This window comes from Lissotriton vulgaris, chromosome 2_1 (assembly GCF_964263255.1).
Source record: "Lissotriton vulgaris chromosome 2_1, aLisVul1.2, whole genome shotgun sequence".
In the NCBI taxonomy this organism is placed as follows: domain Eukaryota; kingdom Metazoa; phylum Chordata; class Amphibia; order Caudata; family Salamandridae; genus Lissotriton; species Lissotriton vulgaris.
The window spans coordinates 677,059,248-677,084,927 of NC_141687.1; positions in this window are offsets into that span (position 1 = coordinate 677,059,248).

Consider the following 25,680-nt stretch of genomic DNA (forward strand, 5'->3'; position numbering starts at 1 on the left):
GTTGATTGGGGTCTTAGAGAAGATATTTTAGATATCGAATATAAGGTGGCCCATCTATCAGATCACTTGGCGGTATTCCTAACTCTAAAAAACAGCAGTAAGTGTGATGAGATTAGGTGGACACTGGATCGAACCATACTAATAGATAACGAAGCAATGGAAAAGCTTAAAACTGACGTTAGAGATTTCATAGAGATTAATGTAGGCTCGGCATCAAACGGAATAGTGTGGGACGGTTTAAAGGCCTTTATAAGGGGCAAAATCTCCAGTATAACGAGCCTTAGAAATAGGGCATACAGAAGAGAAGTTTCACAACTAGAGGAAGAGATGAAAAACATAGAATTAGAAAGAAGAAGATGTGAATTAGAGGAGAATAGAGAGATGCTTGAAAAGCAGCTACTACTTAAGAAGAGCCATTTATCAGATTCTCCGATTAAGAGTTAAAAAAGGTGGGAGATCAGCAAGCTGGCACATTTTGAGTATGGTGAGGGACCAGGAAAACTTTTAGCCTGGAAAGTCAAGACAGAACGGAACAGGAATAGGATTAAGGAGATCAAAGAAGAACGGTCTGGAGTCATACTAAGTAGGGAGACGGAGATAAGAGAGACTTTTAAAGACTTCTTTAGTGACTTATACACAGAAGAAAAAGAGGATAGTGTAGAAACTGAGGTAGAGAATTGGCTTAAGAAATCCATTAGGCCTATAGATAATAGTGGCTGTATTGACGAGTGACTGTGTGTATGAGTGACTTTACGTTTGAGTGAGTGGATGTGTGTAGACCTATGAATCAGTAAGTGGGTATGCACTAACTGGTATTGGTGTGTCTATGGTTTTGTGTATGATAGTATGTATTTTAGAGTAGGTGTATGAAAGGTTATATTAGGGTGTGAGGAGGTACATCAGATATTAAGTGGATTATGTCATCAGTGATGTAATTTGAGATGTCATCAGTGATGTCACTGACCAGGTCATGAGTGATGTAATATGTGATGTCATCAGCAGTGCATTGCAGGGGCACAACTTATAGTTAGCTTAGCTGACTATAACGGCCAAATGTCTTTGGTTTTGTATGATTGCAATGTCAGCCTCACTATGACATCCCTGAAACCTGTGTTTTTAGTGAATTACTAAGGTTTTTTAAATGCTAATTCCTAACTATTACTTCCCTAAAACCTTTGTTTTTTTCAGGGAACTTCTAAGGTTTTTTAAATGTTAATTACTAACTATAACGTCCCTGAAACCTGTGGTTTTTGCAGTGACTTTCAAAGGTTTTTTAAATGCTAATTTCTAACTGCCTACATATGTAGAACATGTACGGAAAGAGGAACAAAGGCGCTGAAAGAAACAAGAGAAGTGCAGAAAGAGGGAAGGGAGGAGCAGAAATAGCAAGAAAGGTGCAGAAAGACGCAAGAAAAATGCAGAAACAGTCAACAGAAGTCCTGAAAGAGGAAGTAAGATGTACAAAAAAGCAAAAGAAGTACAGAAAGAAGAAACAGTGGTGCAGGAAAAGGCCTTCTTTGACTGCACCTTTCCACAGACTCATACAAAGTAGCCTAATCACTAATCCTTCTCCCAAGATGTCTTAAAACTCACTTTTCTCTTCAAGGTTCACTATTCATGTAGGAGAGTAGGGTCTGCAATCCTATGATCACCCGGACTTTTTGCTTTTGTTTCACTGGTTTACGACTTTCTCGGGCTGTGGGCCTGCCAATCAGACCCACAGCCTAGCTGTTCTCTCGCTAAATTGATGTGTACCTTAGGTGCATTACCCAATTGGAACTGGGCCACCCCGTCAGACCCTGTAACTCAGGGCATCGGTGTACCCAGGGCCTACCAGGGGCTGAAGCATGTATTATGCCACCCCTGGATGGCCACCTAAATCTGACACAACTGGCTGCACGACAGCTGGGGCCACGTGGCGTACTCGCCCGTTGCTGTAGGTGTAGTATCCCTATACCTAACCTTAAAATGAACACCCGAGTTCCTATCAGTCACTCCTATGGCAGGCCTTGACAATCCTGAAGGCAGAGTGCATGGAACCGTGTGAATTGGGCTCTGGCATGAGCCGAGCCCGGTTGCAGCTTGCGGAACCAAGACCCAATGGCTGTTCCATGATAACGCATATCATATCGGTAACTTCGGTATCGCGTTATCAAGGCATGTCGAGTAAGGTGTCATACGAATCGGGATGCTGTCCCCTCACCAATTCTGGCTTTGCGAGAAGGTGACTGCGGAGTGGCACCCCGGTGCTCACTACGCATCTGCCGTCTAGAACCAGTTCCAGGGGCGCGCAGCCCCTGACCTGGGGAAAGTCCAGCAGAGGGAGAGGGGTGTAACTACCCCCCTTCCTGGTCCCACCCTTAGGGCAGGACCCAGTCATGTACCCACCCCTTTCTTTAGGATAAAGGCCGGAGCGGGGACCCTTCCAAATTAGATCATCTTTGAATCAAGAATACTTTCTACGAAAGGACTTCGAGACTCTTCTCAAGATTTCTCCCTTGTGGCTAAGGAGTAGTCACCCTGCATCCGCAGGCACCATCTAAGAACTCTGCGGTTTGCTGCAAGTCCTTCCTCAAGGATCCGACGGCCCAGCTTGACAAGAACCGGCTTCCCTGGCACCTCTGACCTCTACCCACGTCGTCAGCTCAGCTGAGATCTGTGGGTGCGACGAGACCTCGAGGGACCGGCCATCATCAAAACCTGCACGCTTTCTTAACCAGCACGACCATCGAAGCAATCCTCCGGTGAGTGCTCTGGGGTCCGAGAAGCCCCGACCCTGAGTAGCTCCAGCACCGAAGTGCAGTCTCCCAGCATCTCCACGATCTGCGTGGGGCCCTTCTGCTCGCTGCTCAGCACGTTGTCTGGTCACTAGCCGCTGGCTTGTGCCCTTCTTTGACGACATCCGACAACCAACGCTGCTGGTCTGGTTGCTCCAGATCGGCCCTTGCTCCCTTTTTCGAGAGGAGCACCCCAGACCCTCCTGGTCCACTCAAGACGCCATCTTAGGCCCACCACGTGGCCCTGAGATCTGCCAAGGCTTGTTGCCCCAATCCTGGGCCCAGCGACGCCGACAGCATCAACCTTCGTGGGACAGCTCGCACCTCCATCCTGGTCGCCGACAACGCCTCCTGGTCCGTGAGACTGCAGAGCCTAGCGTCGCCCACTCACCTAGTCGAGGTGACGGCCAACCGGTGCCTTCCTGGTACCCTCTGACTACTGGCTAGTAGTACGAACTTGGTCCCCTCTGCTTTCAGGTATCAACAATCACTGATCCAGGCTTGGATCTCTACGAACTATTCATCACTGGTCGCCGGCCAGCAACTCCTTTTCTTCCGGCTCCTGGCTCGTCAGCGAAGACCCCCGACACCTGTAAGACTTCTGCAGCCGCAGCCCTCGTGGCTAGGTAACTTCGGCATTTCGGTGCCTGCATAGCCTCCTTACTCTAGGGTCCCGAGTCCCTCGCTTCCGACTTGCCTTATCGGGTCCGCCCGAGACCACTAAACTTTCCGTGCCCTCGGGCACTTGTTTTAAATTGTGCACTTGAAGTATTTTCTAAGAGCTTTGGTTCTGTGCTTAGTACCCTGTCCTCATAAAGAGTACAGGGCTGTTGTGATTCTAATAAATATACTGTTTATTTTCATAACACTTGTGTGGTGTCCTTTCACTTGGTGTTCAAGGGGTATGTGATGGTATTACAGCTGGCTTAACACGCCCTCTAGAGTTTAGCCCGAAGACTGCTCGTATCCACGCTACTAGGATAGCTGGTCTAAGGTTGACTTACAACCAATCACCATAAGGGTCGTTTGGAACGATACATAGTGGTCGCTAGAATAGCGAACGTTGCATATCGGGCCAACTTCTCACATTGGTGAGCAGCGGTTGGGATTTGAGCTTGCTGTTGTTTTACCACGCGTATCCTAAGAATATCTTGTGAAAGATCACATAAGTACTCCAGGTACATATAACTTAGCTTAGAATACTCTGAGTTCTACTGAACCAGCTGTTGCAGCTCCTCAAGGCTTAGCACACCTTGGCTACAACTCTTAGCAAGGGATCAGTAGGTAAACCCATAGTGTAGGTAGGTGCATCACTTACACCACACTAGAAGAAGCATGTCGGACAAAGGAGGAAACTCTGAGTCTCCCCTTGTGTCAGTCGACCCTCCACAGGTCACCTCCAGATATGCTGCACTTAGCTTCCACGAGATGCGACAGATCTGTACATCTCGGAAGTTAAAACAGGGTGCAAACCCTACCATTCCGTTTCTGATTGGTCTCTTGGAGACTTATGATGCTAGGAGGGCGGGTAACACCGACCCTTCTCATCCAGAAATGGAGATGCCTCCCCTCGAGGGAACCCGAGGTGACCCTGACCTTATCCATCTCTCCGCCGAGGGCGAAGAGGAGGACGAGGAACCAGAGACATCTGGGGACGAGGCAGACGAAGGTCCAGTCATAGTTAGTCAGCTAACTCAGGACAACTTAAGCCGGCACGAGATTGGTACTAGGGGACCCCTGGGCCCTCTCTCGGGCCAGCTTAACATTGGGAACGGACGAGTTAGGTCTCTGTCGAGAGGCTCTAACAGATCCGCTCGAACCAATGGCTCTCGAGGTTCTGCTCGAAGAGGGATGACATCACCTCAGAGGAGAATGTACGAAGCAAAGGAGAGGGAAGTCAATCTGCGGATCGAGAGGGAAGAACTTGCCCTAGCCAAAGAGAGACTCGCCTTTGCTCGAGAGCAAGAGTTGAGTGGGACAATTCCCACTGGTGGCAGCATTCCCCCACGGGAACCCAGGAGTTTAGACACTAAGCACCTGAATAAGATAGTGCCCCCCTTTAAGCAAGGGGACGACATCCACAAATGGATTACTGCTTTGGAGCGGGCCTGCACTGTACAGTGCATCCCCCAGAGTCAGTGGGCAGCTATCTTGTGGCTCTCCTTTGACGGTAAAGGTAGAGATAAGCTCCTCACTACTAGAGTCGAGGACGCTAACAATTACCAGATCCTGAAGAACACACTTATTGATGGGTTCGGCCTAACCACTGAGCAGTACAGGTTGCTGTTCAGGGATACCCAGAAAACTCAGTCTCAGGACTGGTCTGATTTCGTTGATTGTGCCACTAAGGCTTTGGAGGGCTGGTTGCTGGGCAGTAAGGTTACTGATTACACAGGATTGTATAATTTGATCATGCGAGAACAGATTTTAAACAATTGTCAGAACCAGTTGTTGCATCAGCACCTTGTCGACTCGGATCTGACCTCTCCCCAAGAATTGGGAAAGAAGGCAGACAGATGGGTCAGAACAAGGGTTAAGCAAAACCAGGTCCAGAACCAGGGTGGTCAGAAGAAAGCAGACCAGAAGGGTAAAGATTTGAAAGGGGAACAAACTGACCAGAAGTCTTCGACAGGTCCCCAACAACCCAAAGAGGGGGGGGGTCAGGCTTCCCAGAAAAAGAAGAATCAAGAAGGCCAATCGAAAAGATGGTGCCAATACTGTAAAAGTAAAACTCACTGGTTTAGTGAGTGCACCAAGAAAGGAGGGCAGACTCCTGCTACTGCAGCCCCTAAGGCACCTGTGCCCCCTAGTACAGCCAGCAGTAGTAGTGCGCCTCCCAAGGGACTAGTTGGGTTAACCTTGGGTTCTGAGGGATGCGACAGCTTAGCTGGTACGCTCACTCAGGCTGTCCTTGTCTGTAGAGGGGATGTGGATATTTCCCCTGATGTCAGTCCCAATACTTTGGGCAAATACCGACAGACGCCTTTAATAAATGGAAGAATGGCTCAGGCCTATAGGGACACTTGTGCCAGCGTCACCATGGTGACGCCTAACTTTGTGGACCCTGGACAGATCATGCCAGGTACAGATTTCCTGGTGACCAATGCCAGCAACGTCACTACCAGTCATAGTATGGCGATTGTTGCTTTCTCCTGGGGAGGGGTAAATGGCCAGAAAAAGGTTGTTGTTAGTTCAGACCTCCCAGTGGATTGTTTGTTGGGCAATGATTTGGAGTCATCACAATGGTCAGAAGTGGAGCAACGGACTCACATGGAGATGTTAGGCTTGCCAGCACACGTGTTTGCTGTGACCAGGTCACAGGTCAGACGATGCCCCACTGAACAGGTGCTGGATCCTGAAACAACGGACCAGACACCACCCAAGAAGAAGAGCAGTCGGGTTAAGGCTTCGCCTTCCCCCTTGCCCCAGGTCGAGGATCAGGTCTCAGAGGAGGCTGACCTCCAGGAATTGCGGGAAACTGAACCTAAAGAACTCGAACTTGATCAAGTTGAGTTTCTGGGCTCAGGGGGACCCACACGAGAGGACCTGGGGAAGGACCAGTTAGACTGCCCTTCTCTTGAACCCCTCAGACAGCAGGCTGCTGCTGAGGCTGCTGGGAACGCCACAGGTACCCACAAGGTATACTGGGAAGATGGACTCCTGTACACTGAGGCAAGAGACCCCAAGCCTGGCATGACCAGGAGGCTGGTCGTCCCCTTGTCTCAGCGTGGTTTCCTCCTTACCTTGGCCCACGAGATTCCCTTAGCAGGACACTTAGGCCAGACGAAGATGTGGGACAGGTTTGTCTCGCACTTTCACTGGCCTCACATGAACGAAGATACCAAGGAGTTTTGCCGCTCCTGTGTCACTTGCCAAGCCAGTGGTAAGTCAGGTGGCACCACAAAGGCCCCCCTTATACCAATGCCTGTGGTGGGGGTGCCCTTTGAACGGGTGGGGATTGACATCGTCGGTCCCATGGAACCACCAACAGCATCAGGGCACAAGTTTATACTGGTGGTAGTGGATCATGCCACCAGGTATCCTGAAGGTATTCCCCTTAGGACCACTACAGCGCCTGTTGTGGCAAGAGCCCTAGTTGGAGTATTCCCCAGAGTGGGCTTCCCTAAGGAGGTCGTCTCCGACAGAGGTGCAAACTTTTTATGTCGAGCTACTTAACTGCTATGTGGAAGGAATGTGGTATCAACTACAAGTTCACTACACCCTATCATCCACAATGCAATGGGCTTGTTGAGAGATTCAACAGGACCCTAAAAGGGATGATTCATGGACTACCTGAAAAGCTTCGGCGTAGATGGGACGTCCTGATCCCCTGCCTTTTATTCGCTTACAGAGAAGTCCCACAGAAGGGGGTTGGCTACAGCCCTTTTGAACTTTTGTACGGGCATCCTGTAAGAGGACCCCTGTGTTTGGTGAAGGAAGGATGGGAGAGACCTCTCAAAAAGCCTGCAACCAACATAGTGGACTATGTGCTTGGTCTCCGCTCGCGGATGGCTGAATACATGGAGAAGGCATCCGAAAACCTTAAGGCCAGCCAAGAACTCCAAAAAGCTTGGCATGACCAAAAGGCTGTCTTGACTGTTTACCAGCCCGGACAGAAGGTGTGGGTGTTGGAGCCAGTGGCCCCAGCAGCACTCAAGGACAAATGGTCCGGGCCCTACACCATCCTGGAGAAGAAGGGAGAGGTCACCTACCTGGTAGACCTGGGAACTCCCCGGAGCCCCCACAGGGTGCTCCATGTCAACAGGCTCAAGGCATATGTCGACAGGAAGGACATGAGTTTGCTCATGGCCATAGATGAGGGACAGGAGGAGGAGAGTGACCCTCTCCCCGACCTGCTCACTCAGAACCCTGATGATGAGTCGGTAGATGGTGTTGTCTTTTGTGGCAGCCTCTCCGAACATCAACAGGAGGATTGTAAACAGGTTCTTCAATCCTTCCGACATATGTTCTCTCTAACACCCAGTCAGACCAATTGGTGCACCCATGAGGTTGACACTGGTGACAGCTTGCCCGTCAAGAGTAAAATCTACAGGCAGCCTGATCACGTTAGAGACTGCATCAAGAGTGAAGTGCAGAAAATGTTGGAGCTGGGAGTCATTGAACCCTCGGATAGCCCTTGGGCTAGTCCCGTAGTTCTAGTGCCGAAACCTCACACCCCGGGCGGTAAGAAAGAGATGAGGTTCTGCGTAGACTACAGGGGTCTCAATGCAGTCACTAAGACTGACGCCCACCCAATACCAAGGGCAGACGAGCTTATCGATAGATTGGCTTCGGCCAACTACTTAAGTACGTTTGACCTGACAGCTGGGTATTGGCAAATCAGGTTAGCTGAGGACGCCAAGCCTAAGACCGCATTTTCTACCCCTGGTGGGCATTATCAGTTCGTGGTGATGCCCTTTGGTTTGAAAAATGCACCTGCCACCTTCCAACGGTTGGTGAATCACGTTCTCACTGGGCTGGATGACTTCTGTGCGGCGTATCTTGACGATATTGCTGTCTTTAGCTCCACCTGGGAGGATCACCTGGTCCACCTGCGGAAAGTGTTAGAGGCTCTGCAAGTAGCAGGTCTCACTATCAAGGCTACCAAGTGCCAGATAGGGCAGACACAGGTTGTATACTTGGGCCACCTCGTCGGTGGAGGCCAAGTTCAACCGCTGGAGAGCAAGATACAGTCAATCAGGGACTGGGCTCCTCCAACCACCCAGACTCAGGTTCGAGCTTTCTTGGGCCTGACTGGTTACTACCGGAAGTTCGTCAGGAATTACGGATCGATTGTGACTCCGCTCAATGAACTGACGAGTAAGAAAATGCCAAAAAAGGTTCAGTGGACAACGAGCTGTCAAAAAGCATTCGATGACCTAAAACAGGCCATGTGCACGGCACCTATCCTCAAGAGTCCAGACTACTCCAAACCATTCATTGTCCAAACAGATGCTTCTGAGTTGGGTGTGGGAGCTGTTCTATCTCAACTGAATTTTGATGGTAATGACCAGCCCATTGCTTTTATAAGCAGACGGCTGACCCCCAGAGAGAAAAATTGGTCAGCTATAGAGAGGGAGGCCTTCGCTGTGGTGAGGGCCCTGAAGAAACGGAGACCATACTTGTTTGGCACTCATTTCAAGATTCAGACCGACCATAAGCCCCTCCTATGGCTAAATCAGATGAAGGGTGAAAACCCCAAACTGCTTAGGTGGTCCATTTCCCTACAGGGTATGGACTTCACAGTGGAGCATAGACCTGGCACTGATCATGGCAATGCAGATGGGCTCTCCAGGTATTTCCACTTAGAACAAGAAGACTCACCTGGTCAAGGTTAGCTTATTGTCCCAACGTTTGGGGGGGGTCATGTAGGAGAGTAGGGTCTGCAATCCTATGATCACCCGGACTTTTTGCTTTTGTTTCACTGGTTTATGACTTTCTCGGGCTGTGGGCCTGCCAATCAGACCCACAGCCTAGCTGTTCTCTCGCTAAATTGATGTGTACCTTAGGTGCATTACCCAATTGGAACTGGGCCACCCAGTCAGACCCTGTAACTCAGGGCATCGGTGTACCCAGGGCCTACCAGGGGCTGAAGCATGTATTATGCCACCCCTGGATGGCCACCTAAATCTGACACAACTGGCTGCACGACAGCTGGGGCCACGTGGCGTACTCGCCCATTGCTGTAGGTGTAGTATCCCTATACCTAACCTTAAAATGGACACCCGAGTTCCTATCAGTCACTCCTATGGCAGGCCTTGACAATCCTGAAGGCAGAGTGCATGGAACCGTGTGAATTGGGCTCTGGCACGAGCCGAGCCCGGTTGCAGCTTGCGGAACCAAGACCCAATGGCTGTTCCATGATAACGCATATCATATCGGTAACTTCGGTATCGCGTTATCAAGGCATGTCGAGTAAGGTGTCATACGAATCGGGATGCTGCCCCCTCACCAATTCTGGCGACGAGGTTAGCATTCCGCCCTTCTAGAGGGACACGACATGTACGTAACTGTGAACCCCGGTTAAAGTTAACTGAAGCCTCAGCTCCACAAAATGGACGCTGCCACCACAGACACGAGTCTGACCTCCTGCTGCTGGGAGTCCTTCCAGCGAGGAGAGCTTGGACAAAGGGTTTCCTGTCAAGGGCGGTGTTCGCACCGTCCCATACAGGGTTTGTGTATTCTGGGTAGGTAGGGCTTTGCGAGAAGGTGACTGCGGAGTGGCACCCCGGTGCTCACTACGCATCTGCCGGCTAGAACCAGTTCCAGGGGCGCGCAGCCCCTGACCTGGGGAAAGTCCAGCAGAGGGAGAGGGGTGTAACTACCCCCCTTCCTGGTCCCACCCTTAGGGCAGGACCCAGTCATGTACCCACCCCTTTCTTTAGGATAAAGGCCGGAGCGGGGACCCTTCCAAATTAGATCATCTTTGAATCAAGAATACTTTCTACCAAAGGACTTCGAGACTCTTCTCAAGATTTCTCCCTTGTGGCTAAGGAGTAGTCACCCTGCATCTGCAGGCACCATTTAAGAACTCTGCGGTTTGCTGCAAGTCCTTCCTCAAGGATCCGACGGCCCAGCTCGACGAGAACCGGCTTCCCTGGCACCTCTGACCTCTACCCACGTCGTCAGCTCAGCTGAGATCTGTGGGTGCGACGAGACCTCGAGGGACCGGCCATCATCAAAACCTGCATGCTTTCTTAACCAGCACGACCATCGAAGCAATCCTCCAGTGAGTGCTCTGGGGTCCGAGAAGCCCCGACCCTGAGTAGCTCCAGCACCGAAGTGCAGTCTCCCAGCATCTCCACGATCTGCGTTGGGCCCTTCTGCTCGCTGCTCAGCACGTTGTCTGGTCACTAGCCGCTGGCTTGTGCCCTTCTTTGACGACATCCGACAACCAACGCTGCTGGTCTGGTTGCTCCAGATCGGCCCTTGCTCCCTTTTTCGAGAGGAGCACCCCGGACCCTCCTGGTCCACTCAAGACGCCATCTTAGGCCCACCACGTGGCCCTGAGATCTGCCAAGGCTTGTTGCCCCAATCCTGGGCCCAGCGACGCCGACAGCATCAACCTTCGTGGGACAGCTCGCACCTCCATCCTGGTCGCCGACAACGCCTCCTGGTCCGTGAGACTGCAGAGCCTAGCGTCGCCCACTCACCTAGTCGAGGTGACGGCCAACCGGTGCCTTCCTGGTACCCTCTGACTACTGGCTAGTAGTACGAACTTGGTCCCCTCTGCTTTTAGGTATCAACAATCACTGATCCAGGCTTGGATCTCTACGAACTATTCATCACTGGTCGCCGGCCAGCAACTCCTTTTCTTCCGGCTCCTGGCTCGTCAGCGAAGACCCCCGACGCCTGTAAGACTTGTGCAGCCGCAGCCCTCGTGGCTTGGTAACTTCGGCATTTCGGTGCCTGCATAGCCTCCTTACTCTAGGGTCCCGAGTCCCTCGCTTCCGACTTGCCTTATCGGGTCCGCCCGAGACCACTAAACTTTCCGTGCCCTCGGGCACTTGTTTTAAAATGTGCACTTGAAGTATTTTCTAAGAGCTTTGGTTCTGTGCTTAGTACCCTGTCCTCATAAAGAGTACAGGGCTGTTGTGATTCTAATAAATATACTGTTTATTTTCATAACACTTGTGTGGTGTCCTTTCACTTGGTGTTCAAGGGGTATGTGATGGTATTACAGCTGGCTTAACACGCCCTCTAGAGTTTAGCCCGAAGACTGCTCGTATCCACGCTACTAGGATAGCTGGTCTAAGGTTGACTTACAACCAATCACCATAAGGGTCGTTTGGAACGATACATAGTGGTCGCTAGAATAGCGAACGCTGCATATCGGGCCAACTTCTCACAATTCATTAACTGCTCTGAATGTTAGGCCTACCAAATGTAAAAAAGCAATCCTTACCATATCACTGTTGTAACTCTCACAAAGTTTGTGAAGGTATGCATGCATGTGTGTCTGCTTTTACCTAGTGACATGTTACATAAAAATAAACATACACATACTTGATCACCTGTGTTTCAAACAGCACACTCTGTAAAATTGTGTACAAAAAGGTGTATGCATTTCTTCTTGCTCAGAATTCAAGGTACATGGGTATTCAATAGTATATTTGAGGAGCTCTATAACACCAATATACATAAGATATGTCTGCCTGTGCAACCGAATGACAGAGGAGAACTGAGAAGATTTGACCACCTATACGAGAAGTTACCCACTTTTTAAGCTACCATCTTCAGATGCATAACACATGTATGAATACATCTGCAAGTAGACATATACCACAGTCCTGAGAGCATGCAGACCTTTAAACTTGAGAGCTTGCACTTCCCATTTAAGTACACAAAAAGTACAGAAAGAGGCAAGAGAAGTGCAGAAAAATCCAGACTGGTACAGAAAGAGTAAGAAATGTGCAGAAAGAAGCAATAGAAGTGCAGAAAGAAGAAAGACCTGTGCAGAAAGACACAAGAGAGGTGCACACAGAGGCAACAGAAGTGCAGAAAGAACTAAGAGAGGTGAAGAAAGAAGCTAGAGATGTGCAAAAAGAGGAAGAAAGGCGCATAAAGAAGTAAGAGAAGCACTGAAAGAGGCAATAGTAGTGCATAAAGAGGAAGAACGATGCAGAAAGAAGCATGAGAAAAACTGAAAGCAGCAACAGAGCTGCAGACTGAAGCAAGGGAAGTGCAGAAAGAAGCAAGAGAGTTACAGAAACAGGCAAAAGAGGTAGAGGAAGAAGCAAACGTAGTGCAGAAAGAACCAACAGAGGTGCTGAAGGAGGCAGGAGGGGTGTAGAAGGAGGCAAAAGGGTGCAGAAATGTGCAAAGGAGGTCCATAAAGAAGCAAGACCAGTGCAGAAAGAACCAACAGATGTTCACAAACAGACAAGAGGGGTGCAGAAAGAGGCAGGAGAAGGGCAAAAAGATGCAACAGAGGTTGCAGAGGGAGGCAAGTGATTTGCAGAAACAGGCACAAGAGGTTCAGAAAAGGAGAACAAGGGTGCAGAAGGAGGCAAGAGAGGTACAGAAAGAGGGAAGAAGGGTGCAGAAAGAAGCAAGAGAGATGCAGAAAAAAGGAAGAGAAGGGCATAAAGAAACAACAGAGGTGAGGAAAAATGCAGGAGGGGTGCAGAAAGGGGCAGGAGAAGTGCAGTAAGAAGCAACAGAGGTGCAGAAGGAGGTAGGAGAAGTCCGGAAAGAGGCAAGAGAGGTGGAGAAACAGGTAAAAAAGATACAGAAAGAAGCAGGAGCAGTGCAGAAAGAACCAACAGAGGTGAAAAAGGAGGCAATAGAGGTGCAGAAAGAGGCAAGTGGGGAAAAGAAAGAGGCAGGAGAGGTGCAAAAAGAGGGAAGAAGGGTATAGAAAATGCAAGAGGGTGCGGAAAGAAGCAATTTAGGTGCAGAAACAAGCAAGAGAAGTGCAGAAACAAGCAACAGAGGTGCAGAGAGAAGCAAGAGAAGTACAGAAACAGGCAAGAGAGTTGCAGAAACAGGCAAAAGAGGTGCATAAAAAATGAAGAGGGCACATAAAGAAGTTAGGGCCAGATTCATCAAACAAAAATCCGCTCGCAAAGGGCCAGATTCTGAGAATCTGGCCCTTTGCGAGCGGTATTTTTGCATTTGGGATGCATCATCCCAAACGCAAAAATCACAATTTTAGAAATCGCTAAATTGTAATTATTTGCATTTAAGGAATCTCAATTTGAGATTCTTTAAATGCAATGCATGAAAGTGATTAAAATAGCGAATTCGCTAATAGGGCACGCAAATTACCATTAAGTACCACTTCCTGGTAATTTGCAAAAACTTTAAAAAATGCATTTTGCAAAAACTTAAAAAAATGCATTTTTCAAAGTTCCATGTTGCGCCCACACATGCCCTAAGGGCATGTGTGTGCGCAACATATGTGCACATATCAATTTCAGGGGTGCAACAGGGTGTCCTTTGGACACCCCTGCACCCTTGAAATCGCAATCTCAATTTGCGAATTGCTAATTGCGATTCACAAATTGAGACTGTCTTTCCATTCATTCCTAAGGGCCTTTAGGCCCATAGGAATGAATGGGGAGGTACAATTAAGGAATTCTAAGAAATCGCTATTTTTTCAGTGATTTCTTGATGCATTCTATTTTGAAATTCCTTAATAGCGAATCTGTATTTTTCACTATTAAGGAATCGCAAATTGGTTTGTTGATGCATCTGGGGGCAAGAGAGGTGCTGAAAAAAGAAAGAAAAGTGCAGAAAGATGCAACAGAGGTGCAGAAAGAGGGAAGAAGGCTGGAGAAAGAGGCACTAGGGGTGAAGAAAGGAACAAAAGAAGTACAAAAAGAAGAAACATAGGTGCAGAAATAAGCAATAGAGGTGCAGAAAGAAGGAATGGGGTGGAGAAAGAGGCAAGGGGGCGCAGAAAGAAGCAAGAGGGGTACAGAATGAAAAAATAAGTACAGAAAGGACAAACAGAGGTGCATAAAGTGGCACTAGAGTTGCAGAAACAGGCAAAAGAGGTGCAGTAAGAAGGAAGAGGGTGTGTAGAAAGAAGCAAGAGAGGTGCCAAAAGAAGAAAGAAAAGTGCAGAAAGAAGCAACAGAGGTGCTGAAGGCGGGAGGGGTATAGAAGGAGGCAAAAGGGTGCAGACATTTGCAAAAGGGGTCCAGAAAGAAGCAAGAGCAGTGCAGAAAGAACCAACAGAGGTGCACCAACAGATAAGAGGTGTGCAGAAAAAGGCAGGAGAAGTGCAGAAAGAAGCATGAGAAATGCAGAGGGAGGCAAGAGATTTGCAGAAACAGGCAAGAGAGGTGCAGTAAATGGGAACAGGGGTGCAAAAAGAGGCAAGCCAGGTACAGAAAGAGGGAAGAAGGGTGCAGAAAGAGGCAAAAGGGATGCAGAAAGATGCAAGAGAGATGAAGAACAAAGCAAGAGAAGGGCATAAAGAAACAACAGAGGTGCATAAAGATGCAAGAAGGGTGCATAAAGAGGCAAGAAAAGTACAGAAAGAAGCAACAAAGATATATAATGAAGCAGGAGAAGTCCAGAAAGAGGCAAGAGAGGTGCAGAAACAGGTACAAGAGGTACAGAAAGAAGCAAGAGCAGTTCAGAAAGAACCAACAGAGCTGCAAAAGGAGGCAGGAGGTGCCAAAAGAAGAAAGAAAAGTGCAGAAAAAAGCAACAGAGGTTCTGAAGGTGGGAGGGGTATAGAAGGAGGCAAAAGGGTGCAGACATTTGCAAAAGGGGTCCAGAAAGAAGCAAGAGCCGTGTAGAAAGATTCAACAGAGGTGCGCAAACAGACAAGAGAGGTGCAGAAAGAGGCAAGAGAAGTGCAGAAAGAAGCAACAGAGGTGCAGAGGGAGGCAGGAGATTTGCAAAAACAGGCAAGAGAGGTACAGAAAAGGGGAACAGGGATGCAGAAAGAGGCAAGAAAGGTACAGGCAAGAGGGGTGCAAAAAGAAGCAAGAGAGATGGAGAAAAAGCAAGAGAAGGGCATAAAGAAAAGCCAGAAGTACAGAAAGATGCAAGAGGGGTGCAGAAAGAGGCAAGAGAAGGGCAGAAAGAAGCAAGAGAGGTGCAGAAACATGTATAAGAGGTACAGAAAGAAGCAAGAGCAGTGCAGAAAGAACCACCAACAGAGACGCAAAGGGAGGCAATAGGGGTGCAGAAAGAGGCAAGAGAAATACAGAAATAAACAAAAGAGGTACAGAAAGAGGCAAGTGGGGTACAGAAAGAGGAGAGGTGCAGAAAGAGGGAAGAATGGCATGGAAAAATGCAAGAGGGGTTCAGAAAGAAGCAATAGAGGTGCAGAAAGAAGAAAGAGAAGTGCAGAAACAAGGAACAGAGGTACTGAAAGAGGCAAGAGGGGTGTAGAAAGAGGCAAGAGAAGTGCAGAACGAAGCAACAGAGGTGCAGAGAGAAGCAAGATGAGTAGAGAAAGAGGCCAGAGAGTTGCAGAAACATGCACAAGAGGTGCATAAAGAAGGAAGAGAGGTGCTGAAAGAAGAAAGAGAAGTGCAGAAAGAAGAAACAGAGGAGCAGAAAGAGGGAAGAGGGGTGGAGAAAGAGCCAAAAGGGGTGAAGAAAGAAAGAAAAGAAGTACTGAAAGAAGAAACAGTGGTGCAGAAAGAAGAAGCAGAGCTACAGAAAGAGTGAACAGGGGTGGAGAAAGAGGCAAGGGGGTGCAGAGAGAAGAAAGAGAGGTACAGAACAAAAGAAAAGAAGTACAAAAAGGAGGAACAGAGGTGCATAAAGAGGGAATAGAGTTTCAGAAACAGGCAAAAGAGACCCAGTAAGAAGGAATTGGGGTGCAGAAAGAAGCAAGAGAGGTGCCAAAAGAAGTAAGAGAAGTGCAGAAAGAAGCAACAGAGGTGCAGAAGGAGGGAATTGGGGTGGAGAAAGAGGCAATAAAAGTGTAGAAAGAAGCAACAGAGATGCAGAAAGGGGAAGATGGTAGAGAAAGAGGCAAGAGGGAAGCAGAAAGAAGCAAGAGAGGTGAATGAATGAGGAATTTATAGACTGCAGGACTCACCCCTATAGAGGTATCTCTGTGCTGGCACAAAAGCATAACACGAGAGAGGAGTAGTGCCATCCAGGCTAAAAAAGTCGAGTTTTCAATAATTTCCTAAATTTGGAAAAATCCAGACATACCCGTAGCACCATGGTGAGTTTGTTTCAAAGACGGGGAACTAGATAGGCAAAGGCTTTGCCACCCGTACGTAGCTTGTTGATCCAGGGTTCTACAAGCAGAGCCTTTCCACTTGAACGTAGCTGTCTGTTAGGATGGTAGGGGACAGGACAATCGGTCGTAGATCTGGGGCCACTTGCATTAAGGGTTTTGTGAATCAGACAGCACATTAAACGTAATTCGACTTCGAATAGGAAGACAGTGTAAGCTTTATTAATGGCTGAGAAGGGGTTCTGGATGGCTGAATCAGAGCCAGTTGGGCTGTCGTTTTCTGTATTACCTGGAGCCTATTCAGTGTCCCCTCATTTATGGCACCATGAAGTGCATTACTGTAGTCTAGTCTACTAACCACTAAGACTTGGAGCAGTGTCCTGCATGACGATAGGGGGAGAAGATCGAACACTCTCTGTAGGAGTTTTAATAAACCAAAAAAGCTGCCTGTGACAGCTGCCACCTGCTCCTTCATAGTAAGAGAAAGGTCTAGATAAACTCCTAAATTTTTTGCCTTGTTGGTAGGTATAGGAGCGGGGCCTAACTCTATCGACCACCACTCTGGAGACAAGAGAAGTTGAGCTTTGCCAAAAAGGAGGACTTAGGCTTGTTAACATTCAACTGGAGGAAGTTCTTTGACATCCAGTTGGATATTGCACGCATGCCTTCTGCAAATTTTCGTTTAGTATCATCCGGGTTGTTATCAAGTAAAAACAGCAATTGCGTGTCATCAGCGTATAAAAAAGGGACAAAGTTATGGTCTCTGATGATCTTTGCCAGTGGGTGCCACATGTATGTTAAATAGTGTGGGACTAAGGCATGATCCCTGGGGCACCCCTTTATACAGGGATTTTGCTCCAGAGTGAAAAACCGCCAGGTTAATGGTCTGTGTACAATGTTCCAAGAAAATAGAAAACCACTGAAAGGCAGACCCCACTATGCCGTTTTCCATTAATCTTTGCAGCAGTCTGTAATGTGCCACAGTATATAAAGTTGCGGACAAGTCCAGCAGTACCAAGACTACCGCTTTTTCCTCATCTAAATCTATCTTGACAGCATCTGTGACACCAAGCAGAGCTGTTTCAGTAGAGTGTTAGGGTCGAAATCCAAATTGCTAGGGATCCAAGCATAGCTGCGCCTCCACGAATTTCATAAGCTGTCTGTTAACATGTTCTTCCATGAGCTTTTGCATACAAGGAAGGAGGGAGATAGGGCGATAGTTGGATATCTCTGAGGGCCCTATACTAGGGTTTTTTTTATAATTGGGAAAATGTGTGCAGCTTTCCACACCCGGGGTACTATGCCCTCACTCAGTGAATGGTTAATAAGTGAGCAGATGGAAGAGGCAAGGGGCTGCGCCAATAAGGCAAACCATTTTGCTAGCATTATATCAGTGGGGGATCCTGATTTTGCTACTTTCAGCAATTCCTCTACTTTGAAGTCCTGTAGGAGGGGAAAGTAGGCCAGTAGTTCTCCTGCTCTTGGCTCCGTATAAGTTGCAGTGGGAGTATCACCGCTTTCTAGTCTATTGGGGAAAGTATCATAGATTTGTTCTACCTTATAGACAAAGAAGTTGAAGATATTGTTACATAAGGTTTGGGAAGCAGGGATATGATTTGTACATGCTTTAGGATAAGTAAAAAATGTAAGTATATTTGAATATAGCTGTTTCCCTGATTTTCCTGCTTCAGTTAATTGCGCCAGTATCTATCGTTTTTTGCGTCCGCTTGATATTTTTATAATACATATTGGAAGCTGTCTTATTTCACTACCTGGAGTTGAGATTTTCACAAAGTTCTTTTTTTTACACTGCGATTTTTCTCTTTGTAATTCTTGCTTGAATCACAGCCCTTGTTTCCCTTCCGATTTGGACTTAGTTGATTATAGGGGGCTAGAACATCTAAGGCCGACTCTATAGCCTGATGTAGTTCATTGAGTCTACTATCCATATTACTAGACTTAGAGTAGTCAGGAGGTCTAAATACCTGCTGAAAGATCTCCTCTGAAATGTTGAGCCATAGGCGTGCCAGCTTATTAGTAAGTATAGGGTTCACTGCTGTCTGGTTTGGTAAGTGTATCTGGAAGTTAATGGAAAAATTATCTGACCAGATCACTGGTCCCAGAGGTATGGAAAGTATTTTGGGAGAATTAGTAAGAATGAGATCAAGGGTATGCCCAGCTGTATGGGTTGGTCCTGTGTTGTTCATAATTAGCCCTATCGAGGCCATGTCTTCCAAGAATTGCATAGCATCAACGTTGTCTTTGATTTCGCTATGTAGATTAAAATCACCACAAAGAAGGAAATATTTGGAGGCCATAACATGGGGGGCGATTCTTTTCATCAGTTTTAAAGAAAAATCTTTTAAAGGTCTTGGAGGGCGATATACTAAAGCATCTCTACAGCAGTTCAAGGGGGAGAATTCAATTTAAAAAATACTGAATTCATCCGAGTTATCTTGAAATGCTTCAATCATGCAGTGGGTGGTTTAAACACAATTGCAACGCCTCCACCTGTTTTTCCATACCTGTTTAGTTGCAAAATGTGGTGCTGTTCTGGAAGGGCCAGGGGAATGGCCAGAGTAGAGGAGGGTATCAGCCAGGTTTCCGTTAAGAAACCTACATTGGGGCCTGTGAATTTAGTAGGTCCCATATTTCCTTACAGTGTTTAGGTAGTGACCTTACATTTAATAAAAAGCACTCTTGCTCACATTTATTTCCGATATTGACTTGGTATGTACCTCCCTTATGGTGGTCTCCAGCTGACTTTGAAAATGACAGTGTCTACATGCAAATGGCCCCTCCAAGTTGGCTAGGCATAATTTAATATGACATACAGAGGAAGGTCCGTCCCTCCGCCCTGAATGCTCTATTTGAATGCGTGTAGACAAGCCTGGATGTAACCTGGGGATTATCAGGATCAGGGGATATGGCTCCTGGTGACTGCTGGGTGCGGACGGGTATAGACGGGCTTGCCTTTGGCATGCCTTCATGTTTGGAGGCATTACATAGTCTTGCCTGTAAACATTCACCCTGCGTCCCCAGGCCAGAAGTAGTAGGCCCAGAAGTGTTGGGAATTCAGCCACTAGATAACTCATACTCTCCACACAAATGGAAGAAATCCCGGGGTGGACAGGAGTGTGTGCGTCAGCCAAGGCTCAACAATAAAAAGCTCCAATTAGAGCTACAGTTAAAACTATCTACAGCTCATAGTTCCAATCCCCGAACGCCAAACAACCCAATAGCGTGACCCTCTCACCCAAAATGAAACAACAAGTAAAATTAAAACTATTTAATAAACAAATAAAGCTTCTAAAGCATCTCACCTCTGTATTTCTGCACAAATCTTGCTTCTTAAGCAGCAAGAGATGTGCAGAAAGAAAAAAAAGACGTGCAGAAACAAGGAACAGAGGTGCAGAAAGTGGCAAGAGGGGTATAGAAAGAGTGAAGAGCGGTGCAGAAAGAGGCACAAGGGGTGTAGAAAGAAGCAAGAGAGGTGCAGAAAGAAGCAAGAGTAATGCAGGACGAAGCAAGAGAGGTGCAGAAAGAAGAAAGAGGGGTAGAGAAAGAGGCAAGAGAAGTGCAGAAAGAAGCAACATACATGCAAAAAGGGGGAAGAGGGGTGGAGAAAGAAGCAAGGGAAGAACAGAAAGAAACAAAAGAAGTACAGAAAGAAGGAACAGAGGTGCAGAAAGAGTCAGGATGGGTGCAGAAAGAAGCAGGAGAGGTACAGAAAGAAGCAAGAGAAGTCCAGAAAGAAACAGCAGAGCGGCAGAAAAAGGGAAGAGTGGTGTAGAAAGAGGGAAGGGGTGACAAAATGTTATGTTATGTTATGTTATGTTATTTTTATACTTCTATAGCGCACGGCCACTCCACGGAAGGCACAAGGTATGTAGAAAGTTCAATAGAGGTACATAAATAAACAAAAGAAGTGCAGAAAGAAGGATCGGCAGTGCGGAAAGAGGCAGGGGGTACAGTAAGAGGGAAGAGAGATTCAAAAAGGCAAGAGAGGTGGAAAAAGATGGAAGAAGGGTGCATAAATAGTCACAAGAGGTGCAGAAAGAAGCAAGAGATATGCAGAAAGTACGAAAGAAGTGCAGAAAGAAGGAACAGAGGTGCAGAAAGAGGCAGGCGGTACAGAAAGGAAGAGGGAAGAGGGAAGAGAGGTACAGAAAGACACAAGAGAGGTATAAAAAGAGGGAAGGGGTGCAGAAAAAGGCATGAGGGGTACAGAAAGATACAAGAGGGGTACAGAAAAAAGCAAGAAAGGTGCAGAAATAAGCAATAGAAGTGCAGAAACAAACAACAGGGTGCAGAAAGAGGCAAGAGGGGTACAGAAAGAGGCAAGAGAGTTGGAGAAACAGGTAAAGGATATGCAGAAAAAAGGAAGATGGGCACAGAAAGAAGCAAGAAAGGTGCCAGAAAAAAGAAAGAGAAGTGCAGAAAGAAGCAGAAGAGGTGCAGAAAAACGGGAAGAGGGGTGGAGAAAGAGGCAAGAAAAGTACAGAAAGAAGCAACAGAGATGCAGAAAGGGGGAAGAGGGTTGAAGAAAGAGCAAAGACTGGTAAAAAAGAAAAAAAAGAAGAAGTATAGAAAGAAGAAACAGAGATGCAGAAAGTGGCAACAGAGGTGAAGAAAGAGGGAACGGCATGGAGAAAAAGGAACGGTGGGTGTAGAAAGAAGCAAGAGAGGTGTAGAAAGAAACAAAAGAAGTATAGATAGAAGGAACATAGGTGCATAAAGAGGCAAGAGAATTGCAGAAACAGGCGAAAGAGGTACAGGAAGAAGGAAGAGGGGTGAAGAAAGACGCAAGAGAGGTGCTGAAAGAAGAAAGAAAAGTACAGAAACAAGCAACAGAGATGCAGAAAGAGGGAAGAGGGGTGGGGAAAGAGACAAGAGAAGTATAGAAAGAAGCAACAGAGCTACAGAATGGGGAAGAGGGGTGGAGAAAGAGGGAAGCAGAAATAAGGAAGAGGGGTACAGAAAGAGGCACAGTGTGGCTCAACGGTTAGAGGCAGCAGACCCGGAGGCAGAGGTCGGCCCGGGACCAGGGTTCAATTCCCGATGCGGCTGGGTGCAGGACCAATGTCAGCGGGCCCGATAAATCTCACCTCGGTGCCACTCTAACCATGGGGTCCCACGCTGCAACTCTGGGCAATAGCTTGCTTAATCTCCACTCTGGCCCCATCACCGCCGGGGATGCCCATTAAAGGGACCATCTCACAGGGAAAGCCAGGACGGGTTCCCCAGTGGTACAGCGCTGGGGCGCCTCAGGGTAACCATGCGCTCTATAAATCCAACATTCATTCATTCACAAGAGGTACAGAAAGAAGCAAGAGAGGTGCCGAAAGAAGATAGAGAAGTCCAGAAAGAAGCAACAGAGATGCAGACAGAGGGAAGAGGGGTGGGGAATGAGACACCAGAAGTGTAGAAAGAAGAGGCATGGAAAAAGAGGCAAGAGAAATGCAGAAAGAAGCAACAGACATGCAGAAAGGGAAAGAGCAGTGAAGAAAGAGGCAAGAGAGGTGCAGAAAAGGGCAAGAGAGGAGGATAAAGAAACAAAAGCAGTGCAGAAATAATGAATAGAGGTGCAGAAAAAAGGCAAGAGGGGTGAAGAAAGAGTGAAGAGGGAGGCAGAAAGAGTCACAAGGGGTGCAGAGAGGTGCAGAAAGAAGCAAGAGAAGTGCAGAAAGAGAAAACAGAGGTGCAGAAAGAGGGAAGAGGGGTGGAGAAAGAAGCAAGAGAGCTGCAGAAAGAGCCAAAACAAGTGCAGAAATAAGGAACAGAGATGCAGAAAGAAGCAAGAGAGACACGGAAAAAGAAGTACAGAATAAAGCAGAAGGGGTACAGGAATGGGCAAGAAAGGTGAAGAAAGAAGCAACTGAGGTGATGTAGGTGGCAAGAGAACTCCATAAGGAGACAAGAGAGTTGCAGAAACAGGCAAAAGAGGTGCAGAAAGAGGGAACAGGGGTGCAGACAGAGGCAAGAGAGGTACGGAAAGAGGGAAGAGGGGTACAGAAAGAGGTAAGAGTGGTGCAGAAATTTACCAAAGAGGTGTGGAAAGAAGCAAGAACAGTGCAGAAAGAACCAACAGAGGTGTGGAAAGAGGCAAGGGGTGAAGAAAGAGGTATAAGAAGTGCTAGAGTAGCAAAAGAAGTGTAGAATGAGGTAAGAGAACTGCAGGAAGAGGCACGAGAGATACAGAAAGACGCAAGAGAAGTGCACAAAGAGGGAATAAGGGTACAGAAAGAGGGAAGGGGGTGCAGAAAGAAGCAGGAGAAGTGCACATAGATGGGAGAATGGTGCAGAAAGAGGCAAGAGGGGTATAGAAAGAAGTAAGTGAGATGCAGAAAGAAGCAAAAGAAGTACAGAAAGAAGCAACAGAGGTGCAGAAAGAGGCAAGAGAAGTTTGAGAGAAGCAAAAGAAGTGCAGAATGAAGCAACAGAGGTGTAGAAGAGGCAAAAGAAGTACAGAAAGAGGCAAGGGAGGTGCATAAAAAGGCAGGAGAAGAGCAGAAAAGGGAACAGGGGTCCTGAAAGAGGCAGGTGAGGTACAGAAAGAGCAAAGAAGGATGCAGCAAGAAGCAAGAGATGTGTAGAAAGAAATAAAAGAAGTGCGGAAAGAAGGAATAGAGGTGCCGAAAGGGGGAACAGGGGTGTAGACAGAGGTGAGAAAATTGCAGAGAGATGGAAGAGGGATGCAAAAAGAGGCAAGAGTGTAGAAGTGTAGAAATTTGCAAGAGAGGTGCAGGACAAAGCAAGAGAAATGCACAAAGAGAGGAGAATGGTGCAGAAAGAGGCAATGGAAGTACAGAAAGAGCAGAGAGTTGCAGAAAGAATCAAAAGAAGTGCAGAAAGAAGCAAGAGAGCTCCAGAAAGACACAAAATAAGTGCAGAAATAAGGAAAAGAGGTGCAGAAAGACAAAAGAGCAGTGCAGAAAGAACCAAAAGAGGTGCGTAAAGAGGCAAGAGGGGTGCAGAAAGAGGAAAGAGAGGTGCAGAAACAGGCAAGGGAAGTGCAGAAAGGAGCAACAGAGCTGCAGAAAGAGGCAAGAGAAATGGAAAAAGAGACAAGACAGGTATAGAAAATGACAAGAGAGGAGCACAAAGAGACAAGAGAGGTGCACAAACAGGGAGACGAGTGCAGAAAGGGGCAACAGGGGTGCAGAAAGAAGCCAGATAAATGCAGAAAGAAGCAACGTAGCTACAGGAAGAGGCAAAAGGGGTGCAGAAAGAGGGAAGAGGTGTGCAGAAAGAGGCATGAGGGATGTAGAAAACAGTAAGAGGTGTAGAAGGAAACAAAAGAAGTGCAAAAGAAGCGGTAGAAAGAGGCAGCGGGGGATCAAAAAGAGGGCAGAGAGGTGCTCAAATAGGCAAGAGGTGTGCAAAAAGAGGGAAGAGGGTACAGAAAGAGGCATGAGGGGTGGAGAATGAAGCAAGAGATGTGCAGAAAGAAACAAAAGAAATACTGATTGAAGGTACAGAGGTGCACAAAGAGGCAACAGAGGTGCTGAAAAAAGGAAGAGGTGTGAATAAAGAGGCAAGGGGTGCAGAACGAAGCAAGACAGGTGCAGAAAGTACCAGAGGAAGTGCAGAAATAAGCAACAGAGGTGCAGAAAGAGGCAATAGAAGTGCAGAAAGAGGCAAAAGGGGTGCAGAAAGAAGTGAGAGGTGCTGAAAGAAACAAAGTGCAGAAAGAGGGAACAGAGGTGGAGAAAGAAGCAGGAGAGGTGCAGGAAGAAGCAAGAGAAGTACAGAATTAAGCAACAGAGGTACAGAAAGTGGCAAGACAAGTGCATAAAGATGCGAGAGAGGTGCAGAAGAGGGAAAGGGACCAGAAAGAGGCAAGAGAGTAACAGAAAGAGCGATGAGGGGTGCAGAAAGATGCAAGAGAGGTGCACAAAGAAGGACCAAGGGTGCAGAATAAGGCAAGAGGTTTACGGAAAGAAGCAAAAGAAGTACAGAAGGAAGTAACAGAGGTGGTTAAAGAGGCAAGATAAGTGCAGAAAGAGGCAGGAGAGGTGCAGAAACAGGCAGGAGTGGGGCAGAAATAAGTAACAGGGTCCAGAAAGAGGCAAGGGAGGCACAGTAAGATGCAAAAGATATACAGAAAGAAGCAACAGAAGTGCAGAAAGAGGCAAGTGAGATGCAAAAATAGGCAAGAGAGGTGCAGAAGCAGGCAAGGGAAGTGCAGAAAGTGGAACAGAATTGCTGAAAGAAGCAACAGAGGTGTAGAAAGAAGCAAAAGAAGTGTAGAAAGAGGCAAGTCAGGTACAGAAAGAGGCAAGGGCAGTGCAGAAAGAAGCAACAGAGGTATAGAAAGAAGCAACAGAGGTGCAGATAGAGGCAACAGAAGTGCAAAAAAAGGTAAGACAGGTATAGGAAATGACAAGAGAGGAGCACAAATAGAAAAGAGAGGTGCGCAAAAAGTAGACAAGTGTAAAAAGGGGCAACAGGATGCAGAAACAAGTATAAGAGGTACAGAGGGAAGCAAGAGAAATGCAGAAAGAAGCACAGAACTGCCTAAAGAGGCAAGAGGAGTGCTGAAAGAGAGAAGAGGTGTGTAGAAAGAGGCATGAGGGATGCAGACAAAGGTAAGAGGTGCTGAAAGAAACAAAAGAAGTGCAAAAAAAGGAACAAAGGGGTAGAAATAGGCAGGGGGTACAGAAAGAGTGAAGAGAGGTGCACAAAGAGGGAAGAGAGGTTAAAAAAGAGGGAAGAGGGTATAGAAAGAGGCATGAGGGGTGGTGAATGAAGCAAGAGATGTGCAGAGAGAAACAAAAGAAGTACAGAAAGAAGGAACAGAGTTGCACAAAAAGGCAACAGAGGTGCAGCACAAAGGGAAGAGGTGTGAATAAAGAGGCAAGTGGGTGCAGAAAGAAACAAGAGAGATGCAGAAAGAAACAAAAGAAGTGGAGTAAGAAGGAACAGAGGTGGAGAAAGAAGCAATAGAGGCACAGAAGGAAGCAAGAGAAATACAGAATTAAGCAACAGGGGTCAGAAAGAGGCAAGAGGGGTGCAGAAATAGGAAAGAGAGGTGCAGAAAAAAGCAAGGGAGGTGCAGAAAAAAGCAACAGAGGTGAAGGAGGCAAAAGAAGTGCAGGCAGAAGCAACATACATGCAGAAAAGGAGAAGTGGGTGGAGAAGAGGCAAGAGATGTGCAGAAAGAAGCAAGATAGGTGCAGAAAGAAACAAAGGAAGTACAGAAATAAGCAACAGAGGTGCTGAAAGAGGCATGAGAAGTGC